Consider the following 18,466-nt stretch of genomic DNA (forward strand, 5'->3'; position numbering starts at 1 on the left):
TAATATGGAAATAGGTCTAAATCAATGACACATGTAAAACCCAATGGAATTATTCATTGGCTATGGGAGGGGGTAGGAGGAGGAGAGGGAAAGAACATAAATCATGTAAACATTAAAAAATATTCTATATCAATTAATTAAATAAAATTTTTCAAATTAAAAAAAGACTCCATCAGTTCCTTCTATGGAGGTGGATAGCCATTTTTTTTTTGGTCAAGATTCCTTTGGAGTTGTCTTGGATCCTTGCACTGTTCATTGTAGTTGTCATTCATAGTTGATCATGGACATTATCATTATTATTAAGCACAATGTTCTCCTGGTTCTGCTCATTTCACTTTGCATCACTTCATATAAGTATTTCCAGATTTTTTTATGTGATTATCTTATTCTTCATTTCTTATGTTATAATAATACTCCATTAAAATCATATACTATAGGGGGCAGCTGGGTAGCTCAGTGGATTGAGAACCAGGCCTACAGATGGGAGATCCTAGGTTCAAATCCGGCCTCAGCCACTTCTTAGCTGTGTGAACCTGGGCAAGTCACTTGACCCCCATTGCCTAGCCCTTACCACTCTTCTGCCTTGGAGCCAATACACAGTATTGACTCCAAGACGGAAGGTAAGGGTTTAAAAAAAAATCAAATACTATAGCTCATTTAGCCATTCCTTAATGGATAGACATCTCTTTGGTTTCTAGTTGTCACATCATTTTGTATTGTAATTTCACAATGCCAGTAGTATAAAGATTTAGGAGCCATGAAGCCCACTGAAATTATGCGAGGGTTCTAACTGTTGATTTCAACTTAATTCTTTTGTTTCCCCTGTACCCTTTAATCAACTGGAGCCAAGGTACAGAGAGACAGTATGGTGTAGTATACTGACAGCCAGATTCAAAGTCAAGGAATATTTGGGTTCAAGTCTTGCCTTTGACTGGATATACCACCCTGGGCAAGTTACTTAAACTTTCCACTTCCTATACTCTTTAAAACTGTAAGTGCATATCAGGTACTGATCTTGTACAGGGAGTTTCTTCCCCATAAGTTCCCATACACCAATAAAATCACAGGTCTGATTAAAAAACAAAAACAAAAAATCATCCAAAGGAAGGGGAATCACAGTTGGATATTCAACAATGAAAATGGCAATGTTCTTGCCTTCTGGGTAATTAAAGTTCAGTAGGGGAGATCTGATAAGCACACAAATCAATTAAGACTGGTGTTCTAGGTCATTTTCTTTTGAACTCTAAAATGCAGTATTTCTAAATTCTATTTACATTCCCAATGATTACTATTGATTTGAATGTATCCAAAATGTTTCAGAAGGAAACAAAAGTTTTTCCTAAGTTCCTCTCTCCTTAAAAAGGCAATTGGTGCTTTCTTGGAGGGCAGAGTCAAGATGGCAGCTTAGAGACAGCAACAGCTCAGACCTCTGAAATCCCTTCCTCATCAATCAAAAACATAATGTTTGAAGAGACTGAAAACCAAATCTAACAACAGGACAGAGCTAGGGAACACTGGACCCAACTTAAAAGGTATACCCCCCCCCAAAAAAAAACCTGAACTCTAGAACACATGTAGTTTAAGGGGAAGGAAAAAGGAAGGTCCCAGGACCCCTCCCCCATCTACAGTGCTGAGCCTCCAGCCCAGCGGTGGCCAGAATCTCTGGGTGGGCAAGGCTGCTAGTCTGGAGGGAATACCTTGCCACAAAGCTGTGCCATGCCCAGGCAGTAGAACACAAGCCCTGTAGAGACAGCTGGAGGAAAAGCTCAGAGGAGGCAGCAACCAAGACACTTGATCTTGCCCCTCCCTCCACTTCTAGAGGTTTTGGCCTCAGGGTACATCCAGCTTTGCAGATCAACTCCTCCGCCCAGGCTCGATCTCATCAATAAGACAGATAAGAAGCCTTCAGAGGGCAGGGAAGCTCAAGCTCCAACACCCCTCCCCCACAGACTGATCTGAGAGCCTTGCTGACTAGACCCCAAGGGCAAAAGCTGCAACAAACTACAGACAACAACCTTGACAACAGTGTGGGAAGACCAGCTCCTTTTCAGCTTCTGGTGACAGCTTGGGAAGATCTGATAACCTGATCAATCAGCAGAACAGAGAAGAAGGCCCTTCAGGATAGAACAGCCCAAACCCACAGATCCAGCACATAACCAGAAGAGCAAAAGTACAAGCAACAACAGGGGGCAAAGAAGGGAGAAATATGAGTAAATGACAGAAAAAGAAAAAAGAAATTATAATCAACGGTTTCTATACAGGGAATTAACAAAGAGCAAATGAAAGAGAGGAGGATCAAGGAACACCAAGCAAAAACACAGAAACTCCAGCAAATTGGAAACAGGCTTTTGAAGAACTCAAAATACAATTCAAAAGACAATTAAAAGAGGCTGAAGACAACTGGGAAAAGAACTTAAAATGTAAAATAAATCATCTGGAAACAGAAAATAGTGTCTTGAGAGCCAAAATTAATCAGCTTGAAAATGAGGCAGAGATGAAAGATTAGAAAGAGAAGGATGACCAAGGAGCCAGGGATGAAATTAAGTCTTTAAAAACAAGAATCCAAAAACTAGAAGCAAATGACTTCACTAGGCAGCAGGAAACTATATAAAAAAAAAATCAGAAAAATATGAAACACCTCCTCCACAAATGGAAGATTTAGAAAGCAGGTCCAGGAGAGACAACTTAAGCATCATTGGTCTCCTGGAAGATTATGACAAAAGAAAAAACCTGAATATCATACTACAGGAAATTATCCAAAAAACTGCCCTAATATTCTAGAACAAGAGGGAAAAGCAGAGATTGAAAGAATGCACAGATCACCTCCTGTACTTAATCCTCAACTGACAACACCCAGAAATGTTATAGTCAAATTCAAGAACTACCAGACTAAGGAAAAAATATTACAAGCTTCTAAGAAGAAGTCATTCAGATACCATGGAACTGCAGTTAGGATAACACTGGATCTGGTTGTATCTACACTGAAGAACCGAAAGGCATGGAATATGATATTCTGGAAAGCAAGAGGGTAACTAAATCTACAACCAAAAATCAACTACCCAGAAAAGCTGACTATATTCTTGCAGGGAAAAGTATGGTCATTTAGTAAAATAGAAGACTTCCAAGCATTCATAAAGAAAAGAATTGAACAGAAAATTTGATGCCCAAACACAGAACTCAAGAGAATCATCAAAATGTAATTAGGAAAGGGGAAAAAACTTTTTTCAAGGGACCCAATAAGTTAAAATAATATTTATCCCTACATGAAAAGAGTATATTGGTAACTCTTAAAAAATGCTATTATCACCTGGGTAGCTAGAAGAAGTATACTTAGAGGGAACAGTGACAAACTGTATAAGATGAAATGCCAAGATGTAAATATGTATTATTTAATTATTTAACCACTCAAATTAATTGAAAATTAAATAATACAATGGTCCAAAATTGGTCAAAGAACAAATCATAGAAACAATTAATAATTTCATTTAAGAAAATGACAATGATGAGACATCCTTTCAAAATCTATGGGATGTAGCCAAAGCAGTACTCAGGGGGAAATTTATATCCTTGAGTTCATATATCAACAAAGTAGGGAGGGCAGAGGTCAATGAATTGTGCATACAAACTAAAAAACTAGAAAGTGAACAAGTTAAAAATCTTCAGATGAAAAATAAATTAGAGATTTTAAAAATTAAAGGAGAGATTAATAAAATCAAAAGTCAAAGAACTATTGATTTAATAAATAAAACTAGAAGCTGGTACTTTGAAAAAAAAATAAAATAGACAAAGTATTGGTCAATTTAACAAAAAAAGAAAAAGAAGAAAGAAGAAAACCAAATTAACAGTATCAAAGATGAAAAGGGAGACCTCACCTCTAATGAAGAGGAAATTAAAGCAATCATTAAAAACTATTTTGCCCAATTATATGGCAGTAAATATGGCAATCTAGGTGATATGGATGAATATTTACAAAATTATAAATTGCCTAGATTAACAGAAGAAGAAATAAAGTACTTAAATAACCCCATATCAGAAACAGAAATTAAACAAGTCATCAAAGAACTTCCTAAGAAAAAATCCCTAGGACCAGATGGATTCACAAATGAATTCTATCAAATATTCAAAGAACAACTAATCCCAATATTATACAAATTATATGACAGAATAAGCAAAGAAGGAGTTCTATCAAATTCTTTTTATGACACAGATAAGGTATTGATTCTAAAGCCAGGCAGGTCAAAAACAGAAAAAGAAAACTATAGATCAATCTCCCTAATGAACATAGATGCAAAAATCTTAAATAGAATACTAGCAAAAAGACTCCAACAACTGATCCATGAGGGTTATTCATTATGAACAGGTGGGATTTATATCCGGAATGCAAGGATGGTTCAGTATTAGGAAAACCATCCACATAATTGACCATATTAATAAGCAAACCAACAAAAATCACATGATTATCTCAATAGATGCAGAAAAAGTCTTTGACAAAATACAACACTAAATGCATAGGAATAGAAGGGCCTTTCCTAAAAATAATAAACAATATATATCTAAAACCATCAGCAAACATCATCTGTAATGGGGATAAACTAGAAGCCTTCCCAATAAGATCAGAAGTGAAACAAAAATGCCCATTATCACCTCTATTATTTAACATTGTACTAGAAACACTAGTAGTAGCGATTAGAGAAGAAAAAGAAATTGAAGGTATTGAAATAGGCAGTGAGGAGACCAAGCTATCACTCTTTGCAGATGATATGATGGTCTACTTAAAGAATCTTAGAGAATCAACTATAAAGCTAGTGGAAATAATTAACAACGTTAGCAAAGTTGCAGGACACAAAATAAACCCACATAAGTCATTAGCATTTCTATATATCTCCAAGACATCTCAGTAGCAAGAATTAGAAAGAGAAATTCCATTTAAAATCATCCTAGACAATATAAAATACTAGGAATCTATCTGCCCAGTCAAACACAGGAACTATATGAGCACAAATATAAAACGCTTTCCTCACAATTAAAACTAGATCTAAATAATTGGAAAATCATTAATTGCTCATAGGTAGAATGAGCTAACATAATAAAAATGACAATCCTACCCAAACTAATTTACTTATTTAGTGCCATACCCATTGAACTAAAAAAAAACCTTTTTACTTAATTTGGAAAAAAACTTAACAAAGTTCATTTGGAAGAACAATAGATCAAGGATATTCAAGGAAATAGTGAAAAAAAAATATGAAGGAAGGGGACCTAGCACTACCAGATCTCAAACTGTACTATAAAGCAGTAGATATCAAAACAATATGGTACTGGCTAAGAGAGAGAAAGGAGGTTCAGTGGAATAGATTCAGGGTAAGTGACTTCAGCAAGACAGTCTATGATAAATCCCAAGATCCCAGCTTTTGGGACAAAAATCCACTATTTGATAAAAAAAAAACTGCTGGGAAAATTGGAAAACAGTGTGGGAGAGATTGGGTTTGGATCAACATCTCACACCCTACAGCAAGATAAACTTAGAATGGCTGAATGATGTGAATATAAATAAGGAAACTATAGTAAATTAGATGAACACTGAATACTATAATTATCAGATCTTTGGGAAAGGAAAGATATTAAGACCAAGCAAGAGTTAGAAAAAATTACAAAATGTAAAATCAATAATTTTGATTACATTAAATTAAAAAGGTTTTGTATAAACACAACCAGTGCAACCAAAATTAGAAGGGAAGCAACAAATTGGGGGGAAATCTTCATAACAAAAATCTCTGACAAAGGTCTAATTACTCAGATTTACAAAGAGCTAAATTAATTGAACAAAAAAATCAATCCATTCCCCAATTGCTAAATGGGCAAGGCAATTTTCAGATAAAGAAATCAAAACTATTAATTAACACCTGAAAAAATGTTCTAAATCTCTTAGAATCAAAGAGATGCAAATCAAAAGAACTCTGAGGTATCACCTCACACCTAGCAGATTGACCAACTTGACAGCAAAGGAAAGTAATGAATGCTGGAGGGGATGTGGCAAAATTGGAACACTAATGCATTGCTGGTGGAGTTGTGAACTGATCCAACCATTCTGAATGGCAATAGCTGTCATTAAATAAATATATATGTTATACACAGTAACTGCAATATTGTGGCATGATCAAATGCGATGTAGTTTGCTACTAACAGCAATACAATGATTCAGGACAATTCTGAGGAATTTATGACAAAGAATGCTATCCATCTCCAGAGAAAGAAATGTTGTAGTCTGAATGCAGATGGAATCATATGATTTATCACTTGTTTATCTGACTATATGATTTGGGGTTTTAGTTTTCTAAGATTATTCATTTATAAAAATGAATAAAATGGAAACAGGTTTTGAGTGGTAATTGATGTATAACCCAGATTGAATTGCTTTTCAGTTTCAGGAGAGGGAAAGAAGGGAGGAAGACAATATGAATCATGTAACTTTGGGAAAATTATGTGGAAATTTGTTATTTAGACTTAAAATTTTTTTTAATATTGTACTTCTGGGGGGAAATTAAATATATATATATATATATATATATATATATATATATATATATATATGCCTTCCTTCCCACCTTAAATTGTCATTTCTACCTGTGATTTCTAATTCAACCTTCTGAGGACAAACAGCATGTATTCCTCACCACATGACACTTGAGATCCCATTAGGAAACTAGAGGTTATTGCATAATCTAAAGTGATTGTGGATTTAGAGCTAGAATGGAACCTCCGAGGCCAGTGAGTCCAGCCTTCTCATTTTACAATTTAGGAAATGGAGGCCCAGAGAGGTTAATTGACTTGCAGGGAAGGGGGAGGTGGATTTGAACCCCTGAGTCTTGCACCTACCTCATCCATTATACCAAAGCTGCTTCAATTGCCCATTAACCAATACTCTGGCATTACAGCTTCCCAGGTATCGGAAGGAACTTCATTTCCCCCTAAAAATAAAAGCATAAAAAATAATCCTAACCTGAGAAACCTGCCAAGATTTAGCCTCTAAGGTCTTTTTTTCCCCTTTTCATAAAGCCTCATTCACACATTCTGAATCTGGTAACAGGAGATGTAAGAGGAGTGTCAGCAAAGGCCATCTGACTGTTTCAGCATTCCAATTCCTGTGCTGCATTTCAAAGGGTACATAAAAGGATGAACACTGCAGGGGCTCTCAGACTTGCACCAGCAGACACAAGGTGACTAGCCTAGAGAGACAGCTTTGAGAAATGTTTGGATTTTTTTAAAGAGCATCTCGTTAATTATTTGTAGCAATAATGGACTCTTGTTGAGTCAAGTATGTTCCCACAGCCAGGGTTTAGGTTCAGACACCAGATACAAAGCTTGGATGCCCAAAGAAGAATGACAGGTTTAAAACCACACTTACTGCTGAGTTGTGCCTGAATATTTTTAGAACCATTCTGAAGACAAGTCATATACGGAAGCTGCTGACCCAGAAAATAAGTCCAGAAACAATCAAAACATGGCAGTGTGATAAGCCCACAAAACCAGATAGGTTCATCTTTTCACGCCCAACAGCACCTGGCCCAGTGCAGAATATCTAGGAGGTACTCAATAAATGTTTGTTGCTTTATTTTTGCTTTTATTGTCATCTTTGTTATTAGTAAAATGGGCTAAGACATTTTTCATTCTTATAAATAGTATTATTAAATATATTATTATTAATATAGTATATCTTATACTCCTATAATAACATATTAACTTTATTATAATTTTATTCATATATTATATATCACATAGATTAATAACATATAACTAAACATTATATGTTTTATATATAATTATATATATAGATATTTATACATTTTTATATATTAACAATATTAATAATATATAAATTGTTTCAATATAATTATTTAATGTTTATAGTACATATTTAATATTTAGCTAATTTGTATTTAATATATTACATTATAAATAATATAATGTATTTATATATAATATATAGTATGTTTATATATACAAAATATAATTATAATATATACTATATAAAGATATAATTATTTTATATAATATAAATTTATAATATGATTATAGTATATAACATATAATAATAAAATATATAATTATTTTAATAGTATAGCTAATTTTATATAGCACTTACAAGGTGCCAGATGCTGGGCTACATGCTTTATAATGATTCTCTCATTTGATCCTTACAACAACCCTGGGAGATAGGAGCTATTATTATTCCCATTTGGGGGGTTATTCGTTTGTTTCAGCAATATTTGGCTCTTCCTGGATCCATTTTCCTGGCAAAGATACTGAAATACTTTGTCATTTTCTTCTCAAGTTCATTTTTACAGATGAAAAAACAGAGGCAAGCAGGGTTAAATGACTTGCCCAGGATCACACAGCTTGTGTCTGAGGCTGGATCTGAATGCAAGTTTTCTTGATTCGAGGCCCAGAGTTTTATCACTTATGCCACTGAGTTGTTCATGTATTATTGAAGGATTTATTACAGGATTCGTCACTAGAAAGTTGTCAACTAGAGGGTGAATATTTTCACCCCAAACAACTCATCAGATACCCAAAGACACATAACTAGTTGCTTACAAAGTTGGGAGTACAGTTCCAGATGAAAATTGGTTACTTAAATATTTTCCACATTCAGACCACAGGAGAGCCCTTGGGGGATAGGATCCAAGACTCCCTATGGATGGTTGAAACCTCAGATATAGGTGAACACCTGCTGTTAACCACAAGTAATTGAATCAGTGGATACAGAGGCTGCCACTGCATTCTTTTATTTGACCACTGGTCAACATACAGCTGGTTTCCAAGAGGGGTGCTGGTGGGAAGCTGGGCTGGCAGTAAAGATCTCAGAAAAAAGTCTTGTAGTACATCTTTCACTCCAAACTCATTTGACCTTCAGAAAATAAATTCTGGTTTATATTGAACCAAAGTGCCTACCAGGTTAAGTACTATAAACATTGTTTCAGACTAATGAAAACAATTCCATTAGCTTTCAAATTGGATTTCTACCTACATTACTATGAAAATCCAAGCAAGTGGCTCAGTCCTTTTAGTAGAATCTTTAATGGTTTTTTCTTTGAATAAAATAAGGGAATTCTATTCAAAACCCATCCAGAAGTAGAAAAATAGATTGCCAATATAAACTCACAAAAAATATAGATGTAAATACTGAAAGTGTCAGGATCTACTAATTCACCAGAAATAAAGTGTGTATTTAATCAGCTTAATTTAATCTGCTTAAGCATAACTACAACTGTGCTTCATGACCATGGATAAGTCATGATCAGTGCCTTTGGAAAACTATAAAACTATAAATTGCCATCATTGCCATGGGGAAGAGAGTTTTCATACTCGGAACTCCCTACACTGAAAATCACAGGAATCAACAATAGCAACAGCAAAAACGTTCGTTCAAAAATTGTATTATAGTAAGGCTGACTTAATGTGATTGAGAATATGATCTCATTATTAAAATATTGTAATCTAGTTAGCTTCATGAATAAATACCCATACTCATAAGATCTCAGGGCCTTGAAGCATAGGTCCAGGCTAATAAGATGAATTTTAAAATGCAAAAGTATTTTTTAAAAAATTTTTAAAAATCAATCGCATAAGACAAAAGGGTTGGGGATTGAGAGGACAACAAGCTCAATATAAGACAGGCGTGTGATGGGTTATCCAACAAAGCTAAAGTGATCTTAGGCTGCATTAAAAGAAATATTCCAGAATTAGGGACCTGGTGTTTCTGCTACAGGGGCATTATATTAAGCTCTGGAAGATATATTTCCGAAAGCTGGGTGGCATAATAAATAGAATGCTGGACTTGGAGTCAGGAAGATCTGAACTGAATCCTGACTTTGCCTCTTACTTGATGTATACGATCCAGAACATTCAATTTTTCAGCCTCAGTTTCCTCATCTGTAAAATTGGTATAATTATTATCCCTTCCTTACTTTGTAAACCTTAAAACACTACATAAAGTTAGATAATACTAGTATAAGTTCACTGGCAAGGAGGAATTAACCTAGAGGATGACAAGCAAGACTAATAATAAGAGCTAACATTTATATAGCACTTTATATGTGTCAGGCACTGCGCTAAGTACTTTGCAATTTATTATTTCATTTGATCCTCATAACAGTCTGGAAGGTATGTACTATTATTATCCCTTCTGAGAGTTGGGAGATGGTAGGAGATTGGGAGATGCCATAAGGGGAGCCATTAAAGGAAGTGTGGATATTTAGCCTGGGGTGGCAAAGAGTTAGGACATGTAAAATAATCTTCTTATATTTGGAAAAAAAACTGGCATAAAGAAGAAAAAAATGATTTCTTTGATTTTATTGCCAAGGGCAGAAGGAGGACTGATGGATGGAAATCATTAAAAGGCAGATTTCTGATTACTATGAAGAAAAACAATTTCAGTAGTAGAGCTATACAAAGTAAACTGGACTATTCTAAAGGGTAGTGAGTTTGCTGTCACCTGAGATGACTTTAGCACTCAAGAAGGGGTGGAGTAGATGACCTCTGAGGTCTCTTCCAATTTTGAAAGTCTGTGTATAATGATTCTAATGAAGGCACTACTGTCATGAATTTGAACTCCATCTAGATCAATTTGTTTTGCTCTATTTCATGAACATGGATTAGAATCTTAAGTACCTATCTTACAAACACATGCTCTTGCTCATTAAAGGAAGACCTAAAAGAGTATGAATGTAGGAAAAAAAACTATTATTTCTACTGGAAAATGTTCCCTCCTCCCAACACTCTCATTAAAAGGGTGGCCTACAAAGGTGGAAAAAAAACCATTATTATTGGCCTCACAGAAAGTATCAAAAATGGCGCCCTGTCCCAAGGGCTATAACTGGCCTTTTCTCAATGAGTCCAATATTATCTTTTCCCACATCTTCCACCTAACCCCTAACTATAGGTCTACCCCAAGGATCTGTCCTAGTCCCTCTTCACTTCTTCCTCTAAACTCTTTCTCTTGATTACCTCATCAGTTCCTATAATTTTCTTGATCATCTCTACACAGATGACTCCTAGATCTCTATATCAAGTGCAAGTCACTTGCTTGAGTTCTAGTCACACAATTCCAACTGCCTAATGGATATTTCAAACTATATATATATATATATATATATATATATATATATATATATATATGTAAAAAAACCAACAGAGTTTTCCCTCAATACTCAGCTAAGCTATTTCCTCTTATAGGAGATCTTTCCTGATTTTCCTAGTTGTTGGTGAATTTTCTATGGTTATTCTCTATATATTTTGTACATACTTCTTTGTTTATATGCTAGTTTTTCCAGTAAACTGTAAGTGTCTTGAGGGCAAGAAGAGTTTTATTTCTTCTTTGTTCTCCCCAGGCACAAGTGCAATTCCCGACAAAAGTTAAGCACTCAATAAATGCTTATTTCATTTAAAAATATAACAAAATAATAATAGCAATAATAATAACTCGGATATTTAAATGTATACATTATACTCTATAAAGTACTTGCTTTATAACAAGCCTATGAAGTAATTCAAATATTATTATAAAGGACCAAATGCTCAAGGAAATGAATTAACTTGTTCTAAGTCACTTTAAGCTAATCAATTAGCAGTGAACTTCTTTTGGAAGTAATGATTATACTTGAGATTTATAAAGGATGAAACAATTCCCATGATCTTAAAACATTTTCATAAAAACAATCACATTTGACTTCTTCATATTAGCTATAAATGATTGAATCTGCATATTTCTATAAAATCATAAATTTAAATGTTGAGTTATTCTGAACACCAAGGTTAAAATGAAGCTAGATGAAAATTCAGAGTGAAGAAGTAGAACCAGAATAACAGTGTGTGTGTGTGTGTAATGATTACAACACTGTAAATGTTGATAATAAAAAAAAATTTTTTGAAACAGAACACTGTGTACGAATATGGACTAAACAGTATGACCCTGGAGAAAAATTGCAAAAATGTACCATACTCCCTTCTTTCTAGAAGCAGGAAGACTATGGGTGTAGAATGCATTGCCACACTGAGTTAATGTATTAGTTGATTATATTGAACATTTTTTCTTTAAATAGTTCTTCAAGATAGCTTGCTTTGTAAAAAAAAGAATTTTTGGAAATGAAAGTGATAAAAATAAAAAATAGTAAGAAAATCAGAATAGTAATTTTAAGATACAATGTTTTCTAGAGTCATAAATTTTAGAGCTAGAAAGGCTCTTAAAAGATCATGTGGTCCAGCAGTCTGCCAAACAGTTGAAGGATTAGTATCTCCGTTTTACAGAAGAGTTCATGAAGGCTTAAGAGTTGGTGTCATTGTTTATCATAAAGTTAAACAGTGAATGATAGGATTTGGATTAGGATTATTTGAAAATGGAACTAGAAACCATATGTCCTGATCTGGCCACAGTTCTATTTCCAAAATAACGCATCTCAGAATACCCCTGACATGATTTTCTCATAGTGGAAAATGCATATATTCCTGAGGATGCCTCGCCTCAACACACCCTCTTGGAAAAATGTAGGGGAAAAGACACACAAATCAAGTTGTTATTTCTTGGGCTGCTTTATCTGCCCTAGTACATGTTTATCTTGAGACTTTATGTACCTGGCTGTAAGCATCATTTAACCTAGGGATCTCAAACCTATCTCTAGGTTAAATGATAGAGAGCTATTGGCAAACTCTCTTAAGGTATATCATGCAGCCCTTTGGTTCAAGCAAAACTCTACATCCCTATTCTAACTTCCTGCTTTCTGAACAGTTTTAACCCAAAACAGCTTTAAAGTACTAAGACAAGCCTGTAGAAAATGGCAACCATGGGGAACCTTCTTTGCAGTATTTGATCACATTGCAAAGTAATGCTCAGCTAGTATTATTTTGAAGATGTGATGGAAGATGATCCTTGACTAACATAAGAAACGTCAGTCACCCAGTTTTGGGGACAAAAACCTACTATTTGATAAAAACTGCTGGGAAAATTGGAAAACAGTATGGGAGAGATTAGGTTCAGATCAATATCTCACACCCTACACCAAGATAAATTCAGAATGGGTGAATAAAGAAGGAAACTATAAGTAAATTAGGTGAACATAGAATAGTACACCTGTCAGATCTAGGGGAAAGGAAAGAGTTCAAGACCAAGCAAGACACATATTACAAAATGTACAATGAATAATTTTGATTACATTAAATTAAAATTTTCTGTACAAACAAAACCAATATAACCAGAATTAGAAGGGAAGCAACAAATTGGGGGGGAGGGGATCTTTATAACAAAACACTCTGACAAAGGTTGAATTACTCAGATTTATAAGGAGGCAAATCAATTGTACAAAAAATCAAGCCATTCCCCAATGGGTAAGGGATAGGAATAGGCAGTTTTCAGATAAAGAAATCAAAACTATTAATAAGCACATGAAAAAGTGTTCTAAATCTCTTATAATCAGAGAGATGCAAATCAAAAGAACTCTGAGGTATCACCTCACACCTAGCAGATTGGCTAACATGACAGCAAAGGAAAGTAATGAATGCTGGAGGGGATGTGGCAAAGAGGGGACATTAATTCATTGCTGGTGGAGTTGTGAATTGATCCAAACATTCTAGAGGGCAGTTTGGAACTATGCCCAAAGGCACTAAAAGACTGTCTACCCTTTGATCCAGCCATAGCACTGCTGGGTTTGTACCCCAATGAGATAAGAAAAAATTACTTGTACAAAAGTATTTATAGCTGTGCTTTGTGGTGGCAAAAAATTGGAAAATGAGGGGATGTCCATTGATTGAGGAACAGCTGAACAAATTGTGGTATCTGATGGTGATGGAACATTATTGTGCTAAAAGAAATAATGAACTGGAGGAATTCCAAGGGGACTGGAAAGACCTCCAGGAAGTGATGCAGAGTGAAAGGAACAGAGCCAGAAGAACATTGTACACAGAAACTGATACATTGTGGCACAGTCAAATGTAATGGACTTCTCTGCTAGCAGCAATGCAACGATCCAGGACAATTCTGAGGGAATTATGAGAAAGAATGCTATCCACATCCAGAGGAAGAACTGTGGAATAGAAACACAGAAAAAAAGCATTTGCTTGATCACATAGTTTCATGAGTATATGATTGGGGATGTTGACTTTGAATGATCACTCTAGTACAAACAGTAATAATATGGAAATAGGTCTTGATCAATAACACATGTAAAACCCAGTGGAATTGTTCATTGGCTATGAGAGGGGGGTGGGAGGAGGGTAGGGAAAAAACAAGAATCATGTAACCATGGAAAATTATTCAAAATTAATTAATTAAATAAATTAACTTAAAATTAAAAAAAAAAGGAAAAATGTCAGTCAAACACCATTACAGCCCTAGGGACAGGCAATATTTTTCCTCTGGGGTGCATAAAGTAAATGTGTGTGTGCTGTGCGTGTGTGTATGTGTGTGTGTAGAAAGAGGGTGGAAGCATAGAGAGAGACAAGTGGGGAGAGGTGAGGGAGGGATGGAGGGGGAGAGAGATAGAGAGAAAGGGACAGAGAGAGAGAGAGAAAGAAAGAAAGAAAGAAAGAAAGAAAGAAAGAAAGAAAGAAAGAAAGAAAGAAAGAAAGAAAGAAAGAAAGAAAGAAAGAAAGAAAGAAAGAAAGAAAGAAAGAAAGAAAGAAAGAAAGAAGAAAGAAAGAGAGAGAGAAAGAAAGAAGAGGAGGGGAGGGAAGGGGAAGGTAGGGAAGGGGAGGGAAGGAAAGGGAAGAGAAAATAGGAAGGAAGAAAATAAGAAGGAAGGAAGGAAGAAAGAAAGGAGGGAAGAAGGAAGGGAGATACACCCAAATATATACATACACACACATGTATACACATATTTCCAAATACATACATATTTCTCTAATTATATACATGTCCAGATATATTTCCATATATATAGTCAAGCTTCCTGATTATGGTTCAATTCCTCCTATAACATCACCAAGTGCTCCTCTAGATTCTACTCAAATACCCTCAGTGACAGACAACTTGTTACCTATCAAAATAGCTCATTCTCATTTTCAGTCATTTCTAGCTGTTAAAAATAAAACCTGTAGGGCACAGCTGGGTGGCTCATTGGATTGAGAGCTAGGCTGAGAGAGGAGAGGTCCACACTTCCTAGCTGTGGGACCCTGGGCAAGTCACTTCATCCTCATTGCCAAGCCCTTATCCACTCTTCTGCCTTGGAACCAATACATAGTATTGATTCTAAAGTGGAAGGTAAGAATTAAAAAAATTAAAAAACAAACAAAGCTTTAGAAACTTGTTGGAAGATGCCTCTAATTAAAGTGAGAAAAAAGTCTCAAATAGTAAAACTAAAAGGTCAGATGTTTCCTTAACAAGTCTCTTCCACTTCCTTATAAATATTTTATAAGATCAGTTATTATTTTATAAAGATTAAAATACAAATCAAATCTGCTTATTATGAAGTATTTTTCTTAACAAGTGAAAAAAAAATCAACCATTTTTAGTGTTTCCTTTTTCTTCCAGACACCAAAGAACATTTTTTTATATAGCTCTGAGAATGATTTCAAAATGCCACAGTGTAGACCACAAAGGCTTTCCATTGAAAGACATACTTTGGGCTCCAGTGAAGAAATCCTCTTTCCCATGTCATCATCCTTCACTACAGAATTACATTAGCTTTCATTATTATATTCTCTTTTAAATTTACATCTGATTCATTTCTCAACCAGACTAAGGAAATGACTTTTTCTTCCTTCTCTCATGTAAATCCACAGAGGACAGTTATACTGCTTAGTTGAAAGGCAGGCCAATCCAATTCAATCCAGTATGCTTTTATTAGAGACTTGACTCGACTCTCTCTCGCCTTTATTTTATTTTATTTTTTCTAGTTGCTGCTCAAAAGTGAGAGCTTTTAAAACGTGAGCATTGGTGAATTCTGGTCAAAATGGTGTCCTAAAAGACTATAAAGGAGACCAGCTCCACCATATATACTCCAGTAGTGATTCAATAAATAAATCATATCGAATACTAATCAAGAAATTCAAAAGAGAAATCATAATATAATACTTCATACAGTCCAGAGCAATATGAGACAGCCAGATGCTACCGGTGCTGGAAAAGGAAACCTACTTCGGAAGCCAGTATGATCAATTCAGTTCAATAGATCCTGTGGCTTTGAAGTGGGGGGAGGGGGTGCGATGGTTGAGGAAACTGCATCCCCCAGAGTGCCTCAGGGGTCCCTCCCTACTACTTCCTGGCGCGAGATTGGTCTTGAATGAACCAGTCCTGTGCTGGGGGTGGGACCATGCCTACTTCTGGGCACGGGATTGGTCTGTATAAGAACCAATCCCACACCTAGGAGGGATTGAATCGAATTTGATTCACCGTTTACAAAGTTAGTGAATTTCCGGTTGTCTTTTTCTTTAATAAAGTTTTTTTTAAAAAGGATCAAAAGGGTAGAGTTTTTCTTTTAGCATCTTCAATCCATAGTAGCTCTCTGACCAAGGGAACTCTGTAGGACATGGAAATTCACAGGGACAGCTTGGATAAGGTTGACCAAGTTTGAGATGGAAACCTAGACCAATGCCCTGCCCAGGAAAGTGCTAGGAGGAGCAGAAATTGGGAAGCCCATAGCTACACCCTGACATGGGCAGGTTGGAAGTAGGGCTGGGGAGGGAAGTGAATTTGGACAATTTGGACCAGGCCTATGCACACTATTCAGGAGTAAGAGGGAACGAAGGGGCAGAGCTTGGCCCTGGCACAGGCTCCATGACCATTAACTGAAGTTGAATAAAGTAAATAGAAGCAATAAATAGAATTTCTTTAAATAAGTAAAAAGGAAGTAGTAAGTAAATAGTTAATAGAAGTAAATACAAGTTTTTACTTGCAAAATAAGTAAGCAGACAGAAGTAAATGGTAAATAGTAGTAAGTAGTAAATAGAAGAAAATACAAAACACTGAAGACTTTGGAGTCAAGATAGATAAGAAGTAAACCCAGAAAAGGACTCGTTTTACCAAAGTGGGAGGTATTGTTTCGTTCTGATATTCTTAACAGAGGAAAGAAAAAGGGTTGGGGGGAAGACATACCAAGAAATAAATGAATCAGAAAGTATGGAAATTATTATATCTTATGTTTCAAATGCATGAGAAAATATTAAAAGCAAGGAGAGAGAGATGGGAAAATCACGATAACCTCATTATTGGAATGAGACAAAGAAGATAGACACACGAAGAAATAGTTATCCTAATATATTGAACTCAATAGGGAGTCAGGGATAGGGAACGGTGACAATAAGAATTTAGAGAGATGATAGATTTAAGGAGGGGATAATCAGAAGCCAAATACATTTCAAATTCAAAGAGCATATTGTAAAGAGGAGATTATAAATGAAGCAGAAGGCCAGAAATCAGGGTCTTGGTGAAGAAAAAGGGTATAGTGGAAGCATAAATCTTTAATTATAGATCACTAGTATTGATCACATACCTCCTTATTTACTACTTTTTTCTTTCTTATAAATGAGAGAAGGGGCACAGAGAGGAAAAAATATAAAAGTATAAGAAGATATTATGATGGCACTTGGATGGCACAGTGGATAAAACACCAGGTCTGGAGTGGAGAGGATATGGGTTCAAATACAGCATCAGACACTTAACTGTGTGGCCCTGGGCAAGTCACTTAATCCCAGTTGCCTAGACCTTGCCCTTCTGTTTTAGAATTGTTACTAAGACAGAAAGTAAGAGTTTTTTTAAAAAAAAGATATGATTGAGGGAAATGCAAAATTAACATTCATGACCATTGTGTTATAAAGTGATGAACTTGGAATTGGGGAAAACCAAAGTTTGAATCCTGCCTCAAATTCTTACTAGCTACATGACTCTGGGGAAATCATTTAACTTCTCACCTGCTTCACTTTCTCATCTGTGAAAAAGGAAATAATAATAACACATATCCCAAATGGCTTTATAAGGATCAAACAAAAGAATACATATATATATATATTTATAGCACTTTGTAAACCTTAAGATCATATCTAAGTGTTATTATTATCATTAGCATTATATGAATGGGATCAAATCGCCTATTAAATAGAAGAAAATAGTACATTGGATTAGATAAATAGTCCAACAATCTACTGTTTTTATGGAACAAAGAATAACACAAAATTAAAATGAGTGGCTAAAAGAGAATTAATCATGCTTCAAGTGAACTCAAGGCAACTGCCAAAAATAGTCACAGTTAAAAGAGATAAACAGGAGAAACCACATAATCAATGAATGAATTCTGGAGACAGTGAGACATTAGCAATACTTAATACAAATATACCAAAAAGAAAGGAAGGAAGGAAAAGAAGGAAGGGCTCCTAAGTATCTACTATAGGCCAGGCACTGTAACAACTACTTTACAAATATGATCTTGTTTCATCTTCACCACAACCCTGGGAGATAGGTGTTATTACTATTCCCATTGTA

General features: G+C 35.2%; 1 long non-coding RNA gene across 1 annotated transcript in view; it reads right to left on the reverse strand.

Moving 5' to 3' along the window:
• LOC103106320 (uncharacterized) overlaps positions 1-16,244 on the reverse strand; it is a 40,167-nt gene extending 23,923 nt beyond the window's left edge. Inside the window, exons 1-2 of the long non-coding RNA XR_469821.2 lie at positions 16,127-16,244; positions 6,877-6,968 (exon numbers count right to left, since the gene is read on the reverse strand). This is a non-coding gene — a long non-coding RNA (uncharacterized LOC103106320). The remainder of the gene's footprint in view (positions 1-6,876; positions 6,969-16,126) is intronic.
• Positions 16,245-18,466: the final 2,222 nt, after the last annotated feature.

The sequence above is a fragment of the Monodelphis domestica genome, chromosome 7 (genome assembly GCF_027887165.1).
Source record: "Monodelphis domestica isolate mMonDom1 chromosome 7, mMonDom1.pri, whole genome shotgun sequence".
NCBI lineage: Eukaryota > Metazoa > Chordata > Mammalia > Didelphimorphia > Didelphidae > Monodelphis > Monodelphis domestica.